Here is a 9,411-nt window from a genome sequence, read left to right on the forward strand (position 1 = left end):
CGATCACTGCCCCTGCAGTCATTGTCGAAGTGTCCTTGGGCAGACACTGAACCCCGGAGTTGCCCCCGGTGCTGCGCATCGAGTGTGAATGTGTTGATGTTTACGGAGGAGCAGGTGGCACCTTGGTACGGCAGCCCCGGCCACAGTGTAGGAATGTGTGTGATGGTGAAGTTTCTGTAGATGTAAAAGCTATTGAGCAGTTGTTAAGATGGAAAAAGCGCTATTTATAAATACAGCACATTTTACATTTTACTCCAGTACATCTCAAGGCAAATATGTAACTTATACTCCATTATTATTGTTGACCGCCTTAGTTTTCAAATGAGAGACATATTTACACGCCACTGACGCAAACAACTAATTAATTTGTAGCGTGTTCCTGTCCACCGAGTCGCTGTTCCCTTGATTTGGATAAAGTAGAAACCGGGGCAGGCTACACTCTGTGTCAGAAGTCATCTGGACGATGATATGACTCAATTTGAGCTTGCTAACAGGAATCCAGTCTGTCTCTGAGAGACATTGTCCCTCTGGTGGGGATGAATGCTGGAGGACACTGGGACAACATCAAGGAAATACCAGAACAGTGCTTCAAACTGAGAGCTGACAGGTTTTCATCCCCCTTCCTTCCTGTGAAAAACAACGGATCTCCAGAGTGTTGATGTTGCATGTTTTGTGACAAACGGAAGATGAAAAAAGTGTCTCTTTGTGTTGAGAAAGTTCTCCTCTATTTAACCGTTTGCGCGGCGCTTCGCGCGTCACGTTACAGCTACCGCGGTTATGCGTGCGCAACTCATGAACTCCCGCAGGCGGGGCGTGGCGCAGAATTTGTATCCGGCGGTCTTTTCAGGAAGCGTTGCCAGCAGAGAACGGCTCCGAATTGGTTCAAAATACACATGAGGCGGGTCTTGATGGCTATTTAAAACACCGCGACCACCAAATGTACCGTAGTTTGCTTTGAAAAATCATCAGTCAACAACCAGACAAAAAGTGCGTTGTTTATGAATTTTTGAGCGGACGACGCGAGGAAACGGTCCGACAGAGGAGGAGGAGACAGCGAGTGGGCGTTGGGGGACGTTGAGGTGGAAAATAGTGAAGGAGTTTGGGAGGGAGGAGTCTTCATCATAAATCTACCACTCCTCTGTCGGAGCCGTTTTCCAATAAAATGAGCCCAAATTGACCGCAGGAAAAGGCAACATACTTATAACTGCCGCAGGAATACTCAATCCAGAACATATCAGTAGAAGAGGAAAAACACGACAATGAGAACATCTTCAGGGGTTATACCACCCTCACGGGCCCTAGATCCACCCACGCCGGGTCTCTCTATGTCCCCCAAGTTCAAAGCTCCGCAGTTTGGGGACCGAGCCTGGTCCAGGGCAGCTCCAAGGCTGTGGAACTCCCTCCACCATGAGATCCGCATCTCTGAGGCCCCTCACATTTTCAGTCCCTCTGAAGACCCATATTTCGTTCTGCCTATCCTTAGTTTTTGTTTTTGTTTTTTTTAAACAAACACTGTCTCTACCCTGTTAAGCGACTTTGAGCTCGGAAAGCGATATACAAATTAATTTATTATTATTAGGATATCTGTCTTTGTCTTTTTCATGAATCTCGGGTGAGGTGACGATCAAAGGACATCGGGGGCGGACAACATGGACACGCTCCCAGTGTGGCAAGAAGGTCGTGCAGAGAAAAGGTCGGTGGATCAGTGTATTTAAAGCAGCCACGTTTAAAAGAAAGAAAAAAAAAAAAAAAAAGTCAGACAAAGATTCACAACAAGACGGGCAAAACTACTGCCACGCTCCGCGTCCGAAACCTGCTAGTTTACACCAATGGGACGAGGCAAGAAGGGATATTAAAAAAGGATTATGATAATTTGATTTTTCAATTAGTTGGAGGATGACTTTACACAGTGACGTCGCTTACGTCTTAAAACCAGCCTCTGGAGACTTCACAGCGACTTCTCTATTGCGGTTAACAGGAGAAGTCTCTTACGTTCAAAACCAGGCCTCAGGAGACTTCACCAGCTGACTTCTTATGGGTGTTGAAACAGGAGAGGTCTCTTAAGCTCTAAACAGCCCTCTGGAGACCCACCAGCTGAGTCGTACCATTGCGACTTGAGTGTAGTACGACGGGCCGCTTCAGGGTGCTGTAACGTTCTCCTGCACTGTTCTAAAACAGTTGTCTCGTCACGAATCGGGGTCTGAACTGGGCTCTTTAAAACCTAAAAAACCTAATTATCTCACACCTGCTTTGTCGTCCTGCTCCACGGGAGTGTTCAAAAGATGCCACGGATCCTGAGTTTCAACACCATGAGGTGCACATTCAACATGGTGCGCCCCACATGATGAAGGAGAAGGTGGAACACCCCACTTCTCCTTCCGCTGCGCCTCGACCATGACGCCCTACAACGAGGACTCCCTGGCAAAGGAGGGAGCGCAAAAGAGGGTCCGTCCAAAAAAAATCACAAAACACTACAAATGACAACATAGTAAAAGACCACAAATATGTTTCAGGTTCCTGAAAGTCTGTGGTTGTCACGTCATGAGCGAACATAATGGTTGTTATAATGGATGTTGTGCTCTGCAGGTTTTCGGGAAAAGAGGGCGAGGCAAAAGTCACGGAGCGTACGAGTAAGACATCCTCGGCGGGCACGGTGTGCACAAGGGCACCGCCGACGGCGGCCAGTAATACAGCTTCATCAGAGACTAGTCAACCCCCACGCTACAAGAACAAACAAGTGGTGGCGACAGAAGACTGCTTTTGTTGTTTAGAGTTATTGAACAAAAAAAAACATTTAAGTAAAGATGTATATACATGCATTCCTGAACCATGTATTATAATATGACAGATAAATAAGTCTCAGCACAGTCAGTCTTCCAAATTGAAAAAATCAAACAAAAACAAAAACATTTCCATGTTCAAAAGGAGAAGGAAAAGTTGATAAACAACTTCTCAGGTCCAACCCCATTTCTCTATTTTCCTGCAGTGAAGTAAATCGTATGCTTTAGTTATTTACACTTATTAAAACATCATAGACACAGATGCATACACACACAAACACATTTACCTTTTTTCTTCCCTGTCTCTTCTTTCATACCATCTATCTACAGCAGATTAAATAACACAATCCATACTAGACTCGTTATAGACATGTTAGTATGTAGAGATATTAGCATATAGACTATATAGTATATAGACCTACCAGTAGGTAAAGCCAAGAAACCACACAGTCTTTCTACAAATACTATCGCTTAATCCTTTTCGTATCCCTGAATATTATTAAGTTATATAATCTCTGAACATGTTCATGGGTATAGATGATTTCATTTTTCTCTCTTCATGCAGATGTTCCATAAAGTAACTCATTCAGTGGTGATTGCAGTGATATTTAGAATTTGTTCTTATAGTGTTCGTTTTATGACAAAATGCTCTCTTAAATGATGTGTGCTCGATCTTATTTGGAACATCCCTTGGACACTGTTGCTAGCATCTTCACTCAATCCCTAAATACTGGAGAACGATCCTATTTTAGTTTGTGACAAACAGGGGTGACAGAGCCTCTTTAGAGTGAAATATAAGGTCACACGTTCTGGTCTGCAGGGAGAGAATGAATATGGACAAAAAAGAACTCTTAGGGTCTGTCCCTAAGGGCCTGTGGAAACGCTTAGAAACCCTCATTATTGGCAGATAAGTGCGTGGAAAGTAATCAATACTCTAAATGCCCAAAGACGTATAGTTTGTGTGAATGTTTCATGAGACTGGGTTATCCTTGAGTGACAACAGTCATTTTATTCTTTGGGGTCAAGTTTAAAAACATTGTCTTTTTTTAATGTATATAATATAATGAAATGGCTTACAAATGAATAGGTTGGCCTACATTGGATCCACAAGAGTCTGGACTTCCAGTCAGATTCCAGTTTATGCAAATCCGAGGACTGTTTAGGGACCCCAAGTAGTCGAAAATATTTAAAACCACATTTTAGAATTTGGAGGAAGAGAAATTAACATTGTAGTGCATGAGAAAACTGCTAGGGGGTAGATAGATGACTAGATAGATGGATAGATAGTAGGATGAATAGAGCAGATAGATAGATGGATAGATGGTAGATAGGATGGATGATAGATGGATAGGATGGCTAGATAGATAGATGGATGATAGATGGATAGAGGATAGATAGCTGGGATAGATAGATAGATAGATATGCTCCCGAAAAAAAATGGGAAAATTACAGCAGCCAACATACATCGTCAAACAAACAGAATATAAATATAAATTAATACTAGGAAAAAATATACATACAACAGTAAAACATGATATAATAAGAATACTAATAATAGGAATAAAATATAAGAACAAATATTTAAATATATACAGGTGGGAAACAAAAGGTGCAACTGCTTAAATAATATGCTAAATGTTTGCCTAAAGTGTAATATGAACCAATGGTGCAGGTGCCTTAGCCCAGTAGTGTGGTGTCTCGGAGTCTATCCACACCAGTGATGAGTGTACCAGAGTTTATTGCCTGTGGTAGGAATGATTTTCCTGAGATTGCTAACCCTCTTAAAAAAAGCCCCTCGGATTTCATAGGTTAATCATTTTAACCATACAAGCTATTGATTACCAACGGTTGCGTCTAAAAACCTGACGATGGTAGGGTGTTACGGAGGTTATTCAGGGTACTTATGGCCTCTACAGGTGTGTTTTCTATCCAGACTGGCACTTTCAGCCGATTGGGCGTTAAATCACACTGTTACATCCACGATTGGTCAACGTTATTGTCATTAATTCATCGCGGTATGGCCTCATTTCTGCCGCCTAGGAGCGGCTCGTCTCTTCCTGTGTTTCAGAAAATAACGGCCCAACGTATGCCCATATAGGGGAGATAACGTCACCTCGTGTAGAAGGCCAGACAGCAGGGACTAAAAAGGCCAATAGGCTTTAGGAAGGCAAAGAGGCGCACTATTTAGACACGCATTTGTTGTATAACCATTGCTGTGGGTGTGTAAATACCAATAAATATGACATTAGTTATTCTTGGCATAAGTAAATGTCATGAGAGCAAACGCGTCTTGACTTTCTTTGAGAAAGGTTTGTGATTTTGTCAACTGTATAAGTAATATAATTCATTATTCCTCCACGTGTGGATCCCAGACATAGAGAAGTGTTTTAGAGAGGAAAAATGGCCTTATTCTACTTATCTGTCTGTGAATCAAACAATCTGGAAGATTCATTATTTAGTTAGCTTAAGGGCCCTACAACCATTTTAAATGCAAGTGATCACTGCACCCCAAATATTCGAATAACCCCAGTTTGTCCTGAAAAAAACTGATGTTCAGACGGACTGTAGGACACGGGTTAGTTTAAAAGCTTTTTTTTATAAAAATAAATCAGGACGGACACTAAACTGTAAAAATGGCCTCAGGCCCCAGAGGGTAAAGGCGAGATCACTGGGTCGCAAACACAACCATTTTATTAGTATCTTGTGCCAGATTTTCACCTCGCCAAAATTTAGCTACCTTTTGGATGAGCTTATTTTTGGACCCTTCCTGACAAGTAGTGAAGTCTTTTATAAAAGGTGTGAAGTTGGATGGGGAAGAAAAAAAAAAGCGCCTGTCTACTGTTGCTGTGTGTTTTTTTTAGGCATCAGGGAACGCCCCCCAAATGTCGCTATATAGTTGTTGGAACCCGTCAATATAGAGTGACGGCCGATGCTACTTGACTTTGCAGGTACATGTTCACCGAGCCGAGGGGAAGCCCTTCGACCGGCCCAGCTGGCATCCGAGTGTTCGGGGGGGACAGGACGGTCGAGTAAGGCAGCAGAAGAGAAATTAAAAAACAAAATGGGATTTGTCGCTTTTGGATTTAGCTGACATTAGTTTCTCCTTTTCAGACCTACAACCTCCGACTCCGTCACCGACAAGTTCAGGAACGCTCTTTCGAGAAGGTAAAAGATGTTTAGTTTTTTTTAAAAATCTCTTAGGTTTTCGCCACCACGTGAGGGACCCCGAAGGTTAACGGTGAGTGTGATGAATATCGCAGAACACAACAGTGCCTAACTGCTACTTCTCACATGAGGGGTGGAGGGAGGAGGAGAACGGAAGTGACTCAGCTTTGACGTTCTCTCCTTGATCTGCTGGAGGTACTGAGGGACTAATTTTTATGAGTTTGCGTCATGTAAAAGTACATTTAAATGGTAATTTAACATGTCTGTGTGTTTCTTTCAGTGGATTTGGCACGACAAAATGCAGTCCTCCAGGATAAAAATATATTTGAACACACTACTTTTTGGGGGAGTAGACGATAGAAAAGTAGAATTGATCAAAATAAAATGGGAAAATTACGGGTTTTTACCGAAGAACAGTAATCAGGCACAAACATGAATATAAATCTTAAGGAGGACGTACACGTAAAAACAAGTAATTACACCTTAGAAAATATTTATGTTTTGCCAGAATGGAATAAGCGTCTCACCCATTGTTATAATTGGATTTAAAGGGAACTAACGTTTCTTTTGCCTCCAGCCTCAAATAAGAGCCTAATAAATATAGGACATACCAGTTAGTATCACGTCTCTCTCATGGAGAAATAGTTATTTATCTTTTACAAAAAAATAATGGGATGGTAACATAGGCAGGACTGGTTAGGACCGTATTTTTTCAACCCGTTTTCTAAGCTTTTGGTATGATTGATTGACAATTTCGACATTGCCCAGTCGGCAGAGGGCAACAAGTACAATGTGGGTTTAAGAGGGGCCGTGGTCCAGCTTGTATTGACTCACAAAATCACTAGTTTTGTGGCTGACAGAATCAGATTAATATTTAAGCAATATGACGGCAGGATGAACGGATTTCTAGGAGGTCCACGTTCTTTTTTTAAACATCTGCAATAGTGCGTTGCTAATTCACCAGATCCATGTGGACAACAATTTTGATAATCGTGAAACACACTTCATCAAAGTAGACAGAAGCAAAAAAACTATGAAAAGCGTTTTTTTGGGTCTCCTTCACTTTCTCCAACCAGTAAAATTAGTATTTTTTTTTTTAAATGGAGTCTGGGGGTTTGCGCTTAGCAACTTCAGAGCCGTTTCTGGTAATACAGAAAGGTCTCAAAGAGGTTTCAATGGTCTATATCGAAGGGACCTTCCCATATGTTGTCACGACACTTGAGAAGATAATCGAGCCTGTCAGCAACAAACAAGCATTTGTGGAAGGGAAATCCAGTGAACACAGGGTGTATAGTCCACACACATTGTGCGATTCGCAGCGATCTCTATTAAAACTGGACCCATGTCAGAGACTGTTGTCCATCAGTCAATTAGCTCTTCATGGCTTCCAGTAGGTTTTAGAGGCATTTTAAAATTTTTGTCCTTCTGGTCTCTCTGCGTCCTTCAGACCTTCTAACTGTCCCCCGAACGGTTTTTAAAACCAGAGGTGATGGCGCTTTTCGTGTGGTGGTCCAAGACTCTGGAAATCTCCTCCTTTAGCTTTGAGAGCTTTGGATTCTGGGTAATTGTGAAAAAAAAAAACCTGAAGACAAATCTTTAGACCAGCTCTTAACCAGCCACAGGGCTCAGTGTTTCATGTGCTGCTGTTTTATTTGGTTTTAATGTTAAAGCACTTTGGGACCCTTCGTTCTGTGAAAGGTGCGTTGTTTTTTAAATGTGTACTCACTTCTCGCCAACAAACATAGAAAAAAGGGTTCAGGTGGGGAAAAACGGTGGTACCCTTTTTAAGTCCTTATTAAGGGTATTGATGTTTCTATGACCCCCTCCCCCGCCCAGTTTCATGTTGCAGCTCTGCTAGCAGCCATGCCCAGCACGCTAACGGACCCCAAAGCCGTCTCCTCATGAACGCTAAGGTGAGCAATAAAACAGATTCACGGTTTATTTCGTCTTTTAAAGTCAGAATTTTACAGGAAAGAAGGTTTGCAGAGGATGTTATTGACAATTAAACAGGTTTATGGAATTTAAGAAAATACCAAATGTTTTGCTTTGACGCTATAACTCAAATTGTAAAACCATACAACCCTATAACATAACAAAGTAACACATAGCATTTACTGATAATATAATATTATAGCTATTATAATTTATGGATTTGTGACACCTTTAATAAGCTACAAATTACAAAACGTAACGGTTAAATGTATTTCTTTGCAGCTCAGCACGTCCTTTGTCCCGAGACGTCATTCATCCAAGGAGAATGGTAACGCACGCTCACTTAGTGTCGGCACCATTGGTTTTAAAACTGTGGAAGAAATCGGACTGATGTGTTCCCCCCCCCCCCCCCCCCCCCCCACCCACCCCCCCCCCCCCCCCCCCCCCCACCCCCCCCCCCCCCCCCAGCCACCATGCTGCAGGGACGAAATCCTCACCATACAGTTAAACAACCAGCCAGCCGCCGGACGAGGTTGAAATTAAATGGATATATGGAAATAAACAGGAAAAAAATAAGCTGCCTTTATCAGTTCAAAGCGCCACTGTTTGTTTCTTTCTGGATTCTGGGGTTTGATCACAAGCTGTTGTCTTTGTCCTAAATGGAGATCAACAGGCAATATAGTGACTCCTATCACTTCTAGTTTCATATGATACAGAGTAACACTGGAAACAAATGAAAATCGACTTTGAATGGAAATCGTGGGTATTCACTTTGTCCTTGTAATCCCAAGCCCAATTAATATATGCTTGTTGTGTTTCACTACACTTCATATTTGGTACATTTTTTTTTAATTTTCTTTTCCTGCGGTTCAGTGGTTTGGATCGGATGGCTGACGACAACTGGTGGCCGATGCATGGCTCTACATAAAGTGCCCCAATCAGAACCGTCCGACAGTGAGTTATTGACAGTGTCAAAAGAAATGATCGGAAAAATATGAGCGGAAAATATGCGGGTAGTTGGTGTTAATCTGCTTTGTTTTTGGGGGCCCTTTTGGGGGAGTTTTTTTTGACAACAGGAATTGCTCTCAAAATTAGTTAATTTGAGTTACTAATACGACACTGAAAAGACTCCCATGGTATGAATTTTAAGAGGGTTTTTTTTTTGTTAGGGTTACCAGGTTAAAAGACCGATTGGACAGTTACATTTTTTTTTTGTTTTTTTACTTAGGCCTAATTCACATGCAGGCAATTTTCGAACACCAATACAATGCGTTTAAAACTCTTTCAGAAAGGTCGAAGCACCCAAAAAATAAAATAGAGGGTCACCTTGTGGTTGAACATTTACATTTACTCCAGTACATCTCAAAGGCAAATATTGTACTTTATACTCCATTATTATTGTCTGACCGCTTTAGTTTTCAAATGAGAGACATATTTACACGCCCACCTGACGCAAAACAACATAATTAATTTGTAGTCGTGTTCCTGTCCACCGAGTCCGCTGTTCCCTTGATTTGATAAAGTAGGAAACCCG

The 9,411-nt window shown here is 41.9% G+C and overlaps 1 protein-coding gene across 1 annotated transcript in view; it reads left to right on the forward strand.

Moving 5' to 3' along the window:
* The window catches only part of usp34 (ubiquitin specific peptidase 34), a gene marked incomplete in the record, with an annotated part of 152,736 nt that overhangs the window by 106,247 nt on the left and 37,078 nt on the right, over positions 1 to 9,411 (forward strand).

The sequence above is a fragment of the Etheostoma spectabile genome, chromosome 5, assembly GCF_008692095.1.
Source record: "Etheostoma spectabile isolate EspeVRDwgs_2016 chromosome 5, UIUC_Espe_1.0, whole genome shotgun sequence".
Classification (NCBI taxonomy): Eukaryota; Metazoa; Chordata; class Actinopteri; order Perciformes; family Percidae; genus Etheostoma; species Etheostoma spectabile.